The sequence below is a fragment of the Solanum lycopersicum genome, chromosome 12 (genome assembly GCF_036512215.1).
Source record: "Solanum lycopersicum chromosome 12, SLM_r2.1".
NCBI lineage: Eukaryota > Viridiplantae > Streptophyta > Magnoliopsida > Solanales > Solanaceae > Solanum > Solanum lycopersicum.
This window is the reverse complement of record NC_090811.1, coordinates 47,067,338-47,078,831: the sequence shown is the minus strand read 5'-3', so window position 1 is coordinate 47,078,831 and position 11,494 is coordinate 47,067,338. Positions and strand designations below refer to the sequence as shown.

General features: G+C 31.9%; 1 long non-coding RNA gene across 18 annotated transcripts; it reads left to right on the top strand.

The window, feature by feature from the left end:
* Positions 1-3,395: 3,395 nt before the first annotated feature.
* Positions 3,396-11,238, top strand: LOC104644978 (uncharacterized). Of its 18 annotated transcripts, XR_002026295.3 has the most exons (8): positions 3,400-3,818; positions 3,984-4,070; positions 4,150-4,267; positions 4,375-4,445; positions 4,971-6,510; positions 6,838-6,948; positions 9,327-9,404; positions 10,372-10,705. It is a non-coding gene; the product is annotated as an uncharacterized lncRNA (long non-coding RNA). The 18 variants fall into 18 exon arrangements; XR_003244729.2 differs by lacking the exon at positions 10,372-10,705 and adding an exon at positions 11,107-11,238 and having other exon boundaries at positions 3,399-3,818; positions 4,971-6,948; XR_003244728.2 differs by having other exon boundaries at positions 3,399-3,818; positions 4,971-6,948; positions 10,381-10,705.
* The last annotated feature ends 256 nt before the right edge of the window (positions 11,239-11,494 follow it).

The following is an 11,494-nucleotide window of genomic DNA, read 5'->3' as shown; positions in this document are numbered from 1 at the left end:
GATGACTATATTTCCACTCCAGTTCGTATTATCTCTTTTCTTCGTGCTAAGAGGATGGTGAGTAAGGGTTGTTTAGCTTTCTTGGGACATCTCAGGGATGATACTTCCAAAGTACCTTCGATCGAGTTTGTTTCGATAGTCCGTGAGTTTCTGGATGTGTTTCCTGCAAACCTTCCTGGTATGCCATCGGATAGGGATATTGATTTTTGTATTGATCTGGAACCGGGTACTCGCCCCATTTCCATTCCCCTTTATAGAATGGCTCCAGCCGAGTTAAGGGAGTTAAAGGCCCAACTTCGGGAGTTGTTAGGTAAAGGTTTTATTAGACCGAGTGCATCCCCTTGGGGTGCTCCTGTTTTATTTGTGAAGAAGAAAGATGAAAGTTTTCGGATGTGCATAGACTACAGGCAACTAAATAAGGTAACTATTAAGAACAAGTATCCCATTTCTCGCATTGATGATTTGTTCGATCAGTTACAAGGTGCTTGTGTCTTCTCTAAAATTTATTTGAGATCCGGTTATCATCAATTGAAAATACGGGCAACAGATGTGCCAAAGACTGCTTTTCGAACCAGGTATGTGCATTATGAATTCTTAGTAATGTCTTTTGGGCTTACGAATGCCTCTGCTGCTTTCATGGGCCCGATGAATGGGATTTTTAAGCCATATCTGGACCTCTTTGTTATTGTATTTATTGATGATATACTGGTATACTCAAAGAGCAGGAAAGAACATGAGGAGCATTTGAGAATTGTATTGGAGTTGTTAAGGGAGAAAAAACTTTATGCCAAATTCTCCAAGTGTAAGTTTTGGCTCGATTCAGTGTCCTTCTTCGGGCACGTTGTTTCTAAGGATGGAGTGATAGTGGATCCTTCTAAGATTGAAGTAGTGAAGAGTTGGGTAATACTACTAATGTTTTAGAGGTAAAGAGATTTGTTGGTTTAGCTAGCTACTACCGTCGATTCGTCAAGGGATTTTTTTCTATTGCTTCGCAGCTGATAAATTTGACTAAGCAGAATGTTCCATTTGTATGGTCGGATAAATGTGAAGAAAGCTTCCAAAAACTTAAGACCTTGTTGACTACTGCGCCAATTCTTACCTTGATAGTGGCAGGTAAGAATTTTATTATTTATTGTGATGCATCTTATTCTGGTTTAGATGCAGTGCTAATGCAAGAGAGGAATGTAATTGCTTATGTTTTGAGGCAATTGAAAATGCATGAACGTAACTATCAGACCCATGATTTGGAGTTGGCTGCAGTTGTATTTGCATTAAAGCAATGGAGACATTATCTATATGGGGTCAAGTGTGAAGTTTATACAGATCATCGTAGTTTACAGTATGTCTTTACTCAGAAAGATTTGAATTTGAGGCAGAGGAGGTGGATAGAACTATTTAAAGACTATGATATTACTATTTTGTATCACCCAGGAAAAGCTAATGTTGTGGACGATGCTTTAAGTAGAAAAGCAGGGAGCATAGGTAGTTTAGCCTACTTACAGGTTCTAGACTCTCACTGGCTAGAGAGGTTCAAACTTTGGCTAATGACTCTATGAGGTTAGAAGTACTAGAGAAAAGAGGATTTTTGGCCTGTGTCGAGGCAAGATCTTCTTTTCTTGACAAGATTAAGGGAAATCAGTTTGCTGATGAGAATCTGAGCCGAATTCGAGATATGGTATTGCGAGGAGAGGCTAAAGAGGCAGGAATTGATGAAGAAGGCGTCTTGAGGATTAAGGGAAGGGTATGTGTGCCCCGTGTGGATGATTTAATTCACACTATTCTTACAGAGGCTTAAAGTTCAAGGTATTCTATACATCCTGGTGCAACCAAGATGTATCGTGATCTAAAACAACATTTTTGGTGGAGTAGAATGAAGCGTGACATTGTTGATTTTGTTGCCCAATGCCCGAATTGTCAGCATGTAATGTATGAACACCAGAGGCCTGGAGGGACACTTCAGAGAATGCACATTCATGAATGGAAGTGGCATAGAATTGCAATGGATTTCGTAGTTGGTCTTCCAAAGACATTGGGTAAGTTTGATTCTATTTGGGTAATTGTTGACAGGTTAACTAAGTCTTCTCACTTCATCCCGGTTAAGATGACTTACAATGCTGAGAAATTAGCTAAACTATATGTCTTTGAGATTGTTCGATTGCATAGAGTTCCACTTTCCATAACATCAGATAGAGGTACGCAATTTACTTCTATGTTTTGGAGGACATTACATGCTGAATTAGGTACTTGACTGGATCTTAGTACTGCATTTCACCCTCAGACTGATGGGCAGTCAGAGCGAACAATTCAAGTGCTGCAGGACATGCTTCGTGCTGTGTGATAGATTTTGGTGGTCATTAGGATAAATTCTTACCCTTAGCAGAGTTTTCGTACAACAATAGCTATCATTCGAGTATTGATATGGCCCCATTTGAGGCATTGTATGGGAGGAGATGTAGGACCCCTATTGGTTGGTTTGATGCATTTGAGGTTAGACCTTAGGGTACTGATCTTCTGAGGGAATCATTAGAGAAAGTGAAATTTATTCAAGAAAAGCTTTTAGTAGCTCAGAGTAGGCAGAAAGAATATGCAGATCGAAAGGTTAGAGACTTGGATTTTATGGAGGGTGAACAAGTCTTGCTGAAGGTTTCACCCATGAAAGGTGTGATGCGATTCAGTAAGAGAGGTAACCTAAGTCCGAGGTATATTGGACCATTTGAAGTACTTAAGCACGTGGGGGAGGTGGACTATGAATTAGCCTTGCCTCCAGGACTGTTAGGAGTGCACCCGGTATTTCATGTGTCTATGCTGAAAAAATACCATGGTGATGGAAACTACATTATTCGTTGGGATTCAGTTCTTCTTGATGAGAATCTGTCTTATGAGAAGGAGCCTGTTGCTATTCTAGATATGGAGGTCCCCAAATTGAGATCAAAAGAGATTGCTTCTATCAAGGTTCAGTGGAAGAATCGGCCAGTTGAAGAGTCCACTTGGGAGAGTGAAGCTGATATGCATGAAAGATATCCACATCTTTTTACCGATTTAGGTACTCTTTCTCGCCCTCGCCCTTCTTTTGATCGTTCGAGGACGAACGATGGGTAAATTGTAACGATCATTTTCAATCATTTTGAGCACTAGAACTTTTTATGTCAGAAAATACTTTTTGATAGATTTAAATGGGTGTTTTGGGCTATTCATAATTATAACTATGAAATTAATGGGGTAGTTTTACTAATTCATTTAGTTAGTGATTAAGAAAATAATATTAAAATAAATAGTGGGTCACTTTTACCACTTTTATAATTAATTACATAATATTTAGGGTAAAAAAAATAACCTGTAGAAAAAAATCGGGAAAAGAGGGGAGAAGGAAAAATAAACCTTGCGAAATTTTCAGGGGGCATCTACTAGTGAAGATCGGCATCCAGGTAATGTTATTCCTCAATTGACTTAATTAATTGTTTGTTTAGAATTACAATTAGGCGTATGCATGAGTGGTGGAGGCGTTGGGTTGTTGATGTAGTATTACAAGTTAATAGTAATATTATTATATTGTTGGACAGGAAATCTCCCCCTATTTAGAAGACACAGTTTAGAGGGACGAACACAACAACACAAATTTGTACCAAAAGCAAGTTTAATTGTACACCTTTCTTTTCATAAAATGTATGTATTGTAATATTTTAACACGTGTAGCTTTCTTTCTCTGCATAATACATCTATACTATATTTACCCATCTAGACCCTATTATTGAAGAAGAACCGACCATTTATTTCTCTCAAAGCCGGTGAAAGAGGATTAGAAATTTCTTCCTATTCAGGTTCAAATTTGTTCATACCTTTTGATATTTGCTTATTCTTATCTTCTGAGGAAGAATCTTGATGTTCATCTACTTATAGCAAAACTAACATACTCAAATCTTCCAAAAACAACAAATTCACACACCCTTTATTGAAAGAAGTTTTTTCTTGTGTTTGTTTGTCAGATTTGTTAATGCTTTTTTAGTCCAAACATATTTCAATCTAGATGAACACTGGCAAGCCCTTGAAGTTGCTTATCGAATCTCACTTGGGTTTGTGTTTTTTTCACAATTCTTGGGTTTTTTTGTTAATTTTTTTATTACTGATTTGGGATTTTCTTTTTGTTGGCAGATATGGACATTTGACGTGGGAATGGGAAAAGGGTATAAGGAGTTATTTTCATCCAGTGATATTTACTGGATTGTATAAAGTTCTTGCCCTTTTTCATCTTGACAAACCTTGTTTCATGGTAATTATGAGTTTGTTTGTTTTTGATTTTTTTCAGCTTTGTTTGGGTTGATTAATGTGAACTGAAAGTGAAAAGATTGATACTTGATTGTGTATTTGATACATTAGGTAAGAATTGGATATCCTGGTTGCCTGCCTAATGTATCAAATAATGGTAGAGAAGCAGCTTCAAAGGCAAGGTAAGATTATACATTTAATGGCAAGGTAAGATTATACATTTAATCTCAGATGAACTTTGTTTTGACAACATGAACTCGATAATTATTTGTAGATGTCTACATCTTTATGGGTTTGGCATTTGTTGAAGAACTTTTCTTTCACTTTATGAAATTTTAGTATATATTTTGACCTTATAGACTAAACTGAAAAGACGCTGATATTTTATATTTAGGCGAAAATATTTTTATGTTTAGGCAAACTTAATTCGAATCCTTTTTAATCATGTAAATTTTTCCGTCTTAAATGTTGTTCACCGTGAATAAAGTACTGACAATTGAATGCATTGATGAAGCACCTATATTTTTCTTAATTGTCTTCCACAATTTTTCTTAATTGTCTTCCACAATTTTTCTTGGATTCTTGTGAGTTCTGACTGATGTCTCTTAAAATACATTCATAATTTTGTTGTCAATATTATGCACGTCTAGATCTAAAATACTAAAAATTAGTAGTATTTTCTTATCAATATATGATACTTTTTGTAGATAAGTAATGGCTTGATGTGGTCACATGTTTGACGAGTTTTCTCAGTGAAGGTATGACTTGTGTATTATGAAGAGAGATTAGTTACAAGAGTTGATTATGTTGGTGGAATGAAGTTGAACGGTGAGCTTAGATGAATAGACATTTTCCTCTATAATATCTTTTTTTCATATGGTATTTTTCCCCAATAAAATGAGTAATTTTTATATGTTAAAGGTTTCTACTTTGGAGTGATTTTATTTTCCTGTGATGTCACAACTTTAAGGCATTATTGAGAAAGAATTTGAGCTGCCGAATTTTTTGATGCTGCCATGAAATAAGAAGTTATATCGTAATGCTAAAATTTCAGGGTAAGCTTTCACTATTGATCTTTTTGTTGGTTGAAGTTGAACTACATTTTTGAAAAAATTCAGCTACTAATATAGTTAGCTGAGGTGGTATTCAAAAAAATTGTTTTAAATTACATAGTCAGAAATAACAAACAGGTTGAATCAGGCAAAAATGTTGATTTCAGGCTCTCCAATCTCCAAGTTCTCTAAGGTACCATTCCCATTTTCTTAAGAAGCTTTGAACTTTTTGGCCGTTTTCTTTTGACAATTGAATTTTTTCGCTATTCTGTGTTATTTATTGATAATGTCCCTTGATGTTGGTGTTGCATTTATTTTTTAGTAGTTCTTGGATAAAAGCTGAAACATTAATATTGAAAATTCTATTACTACATTGAGTTCTAGAAGTCTGTCATATGATCTTATACTTTCTCAAAGTTTCTGCCTCATGTGTTCATATTAGTTAAGATACAATTGATGATGTTAGAAATTTTTTTCATCTGATCAATCAAAAAAAATGAAAATAGGAAATCTAGCAAATAAGTAACAATGTTGATGCTAGAAAAAAAATTGAGAAATGAGAGTAATAAAATGTCCACTTAATGGAAGAATCCTATAAGACTAACACTTTTCTTTAATCTCGAGTTTGTTGCTCAAGAGTAGCTACTATTCAAGTTTCTTCTGATAACTCTAGACGAGTTAATAAAATAAAGAAATAATAATGACGATTTCAAGTACTAAATTGATAGTTCAATTTGAAAATATTGATTGAAATCCACAAAACAAATCCGCTATGAAATTCATATCATTAAATACAATTACAGATTGTCGACCTACTAATAACTATTTATGTTCGACAAATGTTCGATAGAACTTTGAGTGCATCACTGATGAAAATAAGTAGAATGTTTATAGTACTTATATGTAGGTATCTGCTTATGGGAAGAGGAAAATCACGACTCACAAAAATGCAAGTGATATGATTAAGCTCAGTAGAATTGTTGTCGCAAAAGTAATACAAATTTTTGTTGTATTTGAACTCACTTTGTTGAACAAGACACAAGTCCTACTTGATATTTTCAAATATACATATGTCCCTTTTCAGTAGATAAGACATGTTCCATTTGCTACTTACCAGAGACACAACTATGACCACCTCCGTTCATCATCTCTGTCATTTACCTAGAAGATTAGAAGCAACTTTCAAAATCTTCAGGTGTGATAATATTGCTCTTCTCTACTTTCAATTTCCAATTTTTTCCTAGAACTTTTCTCATATGCCTGCAAATATGCTATCTTGATCATTTGTTTTGATTCTAAAAGCATTTTTCATTGCTTTATGATCTTCACATGGATATACCAGTGATTGATAATTATGTATGAAAGAACTGAATAATATTATCTTCCTTCTTAGTTTTTCCCTTTTTTAATCTTTTTCCTTCGACTTTTTGAGTTGCTCCTCTCCTTTGGTTCATATTATGCCACTTTGTATCTACAAACTATTTTCATCCAGGTAATTGCTTAATTTGTATTTATTGTAAAGGAATTTGTGGTCTTAATTCAATGTCGGCGGGGTGAAATGTTTGATTGGAAATTCATTGAGGAGTTACTAAGCTTGTTCTTGAAGATGCATGCGTTTCTCGACTTGTGCATGGTATAACCTTAAATTCTCACCTCCTCTGTAATTATCTCATTTATAAGCTTAAATTTTTCAGTGTGAACTTAAGTTTACTTATTAATGTACTCAATGTGACTTCACGCGTAAAGGGGCTAAGCATGTGAATATTCCTTTTTGACAATGGGCTCATCCCCGCCATTGATCTATAAATTTTCATATTCCGCAATTTTGGTTGTCAAAATTTTATTTGTTTATATTTTATTGAAGTGTATTGTGTAGTTCATCTCATCTACTAAGTGATTATTAGAGAAAGAATAACAAACATTTATCTTACTTAATTATTTTATTGTGTTAACAATTATGAATTACATTGCCCTTTTGCACCAAAGGATCACATTAATCATTAACTAGGGAATTAATTTCTTTATTTCCTACATCTACCTTATGTTTAAGTACAAAGTTGGGCAAAGTATAATATTAGTTTCTCTGCATCTTCATCTGATGTTGGTTGTTGTTCATAAGCTCTAGCATTTCTATAATGGATGCATTTGATCAACAACGTAATGAATTGAACACATCCTTAAATCTTCAGTTCCCAAAATTTTAATTTCAGATTCTCTTCTGAAAATCAATATTTTGTCTCTAATGGTGGGACAATATATGCATTACAGCCATCCTCTCGAGTACAAATAATGCGAGTGAAATTAGTGTATTTTTTTTCAACTTATAAAAATTGTTCTTTGTGAAGTCATTTAATAAAGATAGATTTGTTGAGTACAAATAAGATGAGAATGGTGAATGATTTGTAAAAATCAAATATATGTATATAAAAAAAATCCAAGAAAGGATATTTGTTACCAGTGTAGCGGGGAATCAAAATTATGGATATTTGATGCTTTTTTCGTTACTGTTTTCTCAAAGCTGATTTTGCATTTTCTTCTTCATGGTTGCTATTCGACATTTATTTTTATCCAATTCTACCATTGCGGGAGAGTTGATTCAGGTTCCTAACATGCTTTTTTCTACATCTCTTTTCTTTTAATATTAACAGAGCTACACATTACTCTCGCCAAGTTTATTTTTCCAAAAGAAATAGAAACATTAAGTCCTTAGCACACAATTTTTATATGATACTTTTATTTTTCTGCTTATCGTGATTTGAAAATTTCCTTAGTCGGAGAAGGTTACTGATTTTTGTTTCAATATGAATAAGGATTGAAACCAGTTCTCTTTGTTGAAGTTTTTCCTAGGTGAGACAAATGCATTTTTTTAATTCTATAGCCGTCTACTTTAATTTTTGTAGCCTTCTTAATTTCAAGTTTCTTCAGTTGATTATCTTTCACTTTTTTACTAGCTTCTTGAAGGTATCTCATTATAGCTTCTTACTATGTGGTTTGTGGAATAGCCAAGGTTGGTTATAGAATACTTAGCAGTGCCTAGCAGTGCAGTATAGCTCAACTTATTGAAATGATAAATCAAGACACATTTGAAGATACATATATTCGATGTCTCATAGTATTTTTGATAATGTACTTGTATTTTTACTTGTAGAAGATACCTATCTTATTAAACACAATGATATACAGAACAAATATTTTCATATGTAACAATATATTCCTAGAGAAGTTGCATATATTTGAAATTACAATGCTTTAACTATTTGAGTATCAACTTTCATTTGCAAGGAGTATTACTTTGGTTTATGACAAGCTGTTTTAAGTTTGGATAACATACACCCAATTGATGATAACTCTTTTGTTGCTCTTGCTCTTGCTCATACCACGTAAGTAGCGACAATATTGATAGAAATTTGTTATATATGTACTAGTAATACAGTGATTAAAAAGTGATGTAGATTGGTAATGGAAAAACAATTGTTGCCTGTAAAACAATTGAAGTTAAATACTTAATTAATAAAAAAAAATGAAGATGAGGAAAGCATCAAGAACCGTAAATTAATTTATATGTTTTTGTGTGCAGGGAAATTAGGGGTAAAAATAATAATAATATTATTGATAGTACTAAAGTTGATGTGGAAAATTTGCAGTAATATAGAATTTGTACAGAAAAGGCAGATTGTCTTCTCTTTCTATCTTAATCTTAGGCACTAGTTATATAAGAGTTATTGCCTCTGGTGTTCGAAATCAGTGGCGTAATCTTGATTTTATCAGGAATCACTTTCTAATAAATAGAATCTTAGTATATTGATATAGGTATTTAAATATTAAGTGTATCAAATTATTTAAATTTTATTAAAAGTTATGTTAATAGGGGAGTTTATACCTACCATTAGGTTTGAACTTTAGGATATTGATTATATAATTAGGTGAGTTCTGGAGTCTAGGTTAAACATAGAATAATTTGAGTGTTTATAGACTCGTCAACTTATAATTATGCATATATCTACATGATAGATTTGAAAAGTTCGGATGCATTGGGGAAAGAAAAAGCATTGGAGAAGTAGTTTGCTTGACATCGATTCTTTGGTGGAGGTAGGTTATGGTTTATTTATATTTGATAGATAAACTCTAAATAGAGATTGATATATATTGAGTGATATTGTAAAGTCTCCTATGTACTTGATTGTGTGGTTGTATCTTGATTGTGTGGTTTGTTGTTGGCCTAAAATTATGAGACTATTGAATTTCTAATCTTGAACCCTCTCTATTAAAATGACGCCTTGAATAAAGAAGGCTTGCTGAAATAAAATAATGAGATAATTGGATCGGAGTGTCACGTTCCGACACGGTATTATGGGATCGGAGTGTCACGTTCCGACACAATAACATTAAAGGCAAGGAATCTTGAATTAACTTAATATACTTAATCTCAAGGAACCTATTTCCCAAATGAGTATATGAACTTATTCATCTTGAAGTTCGTGATTTATTGATCTTTCACAAATCTTATTTATAATGAAGGAAAACCCTTTATTTATAGGAAAAACCTTACTTGATCCGCACATAGAATTTCTAACCATATCCTACAAGGACTCCACATAATTAGACATTCACTATAATACAAATTGTTTATAACATTAACTATCTTTTTTGAATTTATTTTTTAAAAATGATAGTTATCTAAATTACTATCCATAAGTTTTTAAAATTTGGCTAACTAATTTAAAATTTAAATTTGAAAAGATAAGAAACTAATCTTATCCTGTCCCTAGAAAAAAGTCAACCAAATAATGTAGTATTTAAATAGCAAGAACTATTTTTAACTTTTGTCACTTACATTTTCTTAAGAATCTACTAATTTCATAATTTCAGATTCTCTTATATTTATTCAACCACTTGAACATGGTAACATTTTTGGTTTTCCTGTTACTTTTTTATATTACATTTGTTTATGATGATAATTTTCGGTCTTTGAAGTGATGAGCAATTCATATATAATTGTGGTTGTATGCAAATGATTTAGATAGTAATTAGTAATTTATTTGTTATCGATGTCAAGTTTGAACAGGTCTTGATAATGATCATGACAGAATAAATATGAATATCTGCCTATGGAATCTACCTCTATTTGATATATCTATTGAAAATCCTATCGGACTGACGAAAAAGTACACTCTCATATATGTATGTACTCAATGGACAATTATGTTTACCTTTGTAATTATCATTGTGCAAGTAGAAATCGAATAACTCTATTTGAACTTGATTTTGAAATTGTATTACATTTTAAAATTTACATCTTTAAATTGTATAAAAATGTGTTTGATATGTTGAAAAAGTGTCATAATTTGAAATTAACAAGATGGTTTCATCTTTTGTTGAGTTAGCGAAGGAAATTCATTGTCATAATTTTATGAGAATTTGCACTTTTCACATTATATTTATTGGATAACTTAATTTTCTAAAACAATATTAATATCTTTAGTGTAAGTTGTAAATTCTTATGTTTTGTATTTATTTCAAATAACTATTAAACGTTGTAAATATATTGATTTAATAAAGTAACAAAATAAATATGGTCAGTCAAATGAGATAACTATTTTAGTGGATTTTTTTTCTCTAACAGTTTTAATGCATATATTAAAGTAAGAACAACAACACAATAATAACTCAAAGGAAATACGTATGCATGTGTACAATTATTTTGATTCATTTTATTTCTTTTTTTTTTTCAAAATACATGATTAATAAATATGTCATGTTTCTCTTCTTCTTCTTCTTTTTTTCCACATAGGGTTATATCTAGCTGGTAACAAAAGGAGCATAGATTCACCTTAACAGTCTTATATTTTTGAGTTGGTTATATCCAATTATTCTATTTAAATTCATTCAAATGCATTATTAATTTTCTTGATTTTGTAAAAATTTTCATGTATATATATTGTATTAGAAAATAAGGTGATAATTATTATTTACTCCATTTTAATTTATATGATCTATATTCACTAGATATGAAGTTCTAAAAATATAGAAATACTTCACAAATCAATATACCTAATAAAAGTTTTTTAAAAATAAGTACACTTTTATGATTTTTTTGTGTAAATCATTGAGATCCAAGATATACAAAATATTGATATTGATTGTACAATTAAATATTTATCAAATAATAAATGTGTCAT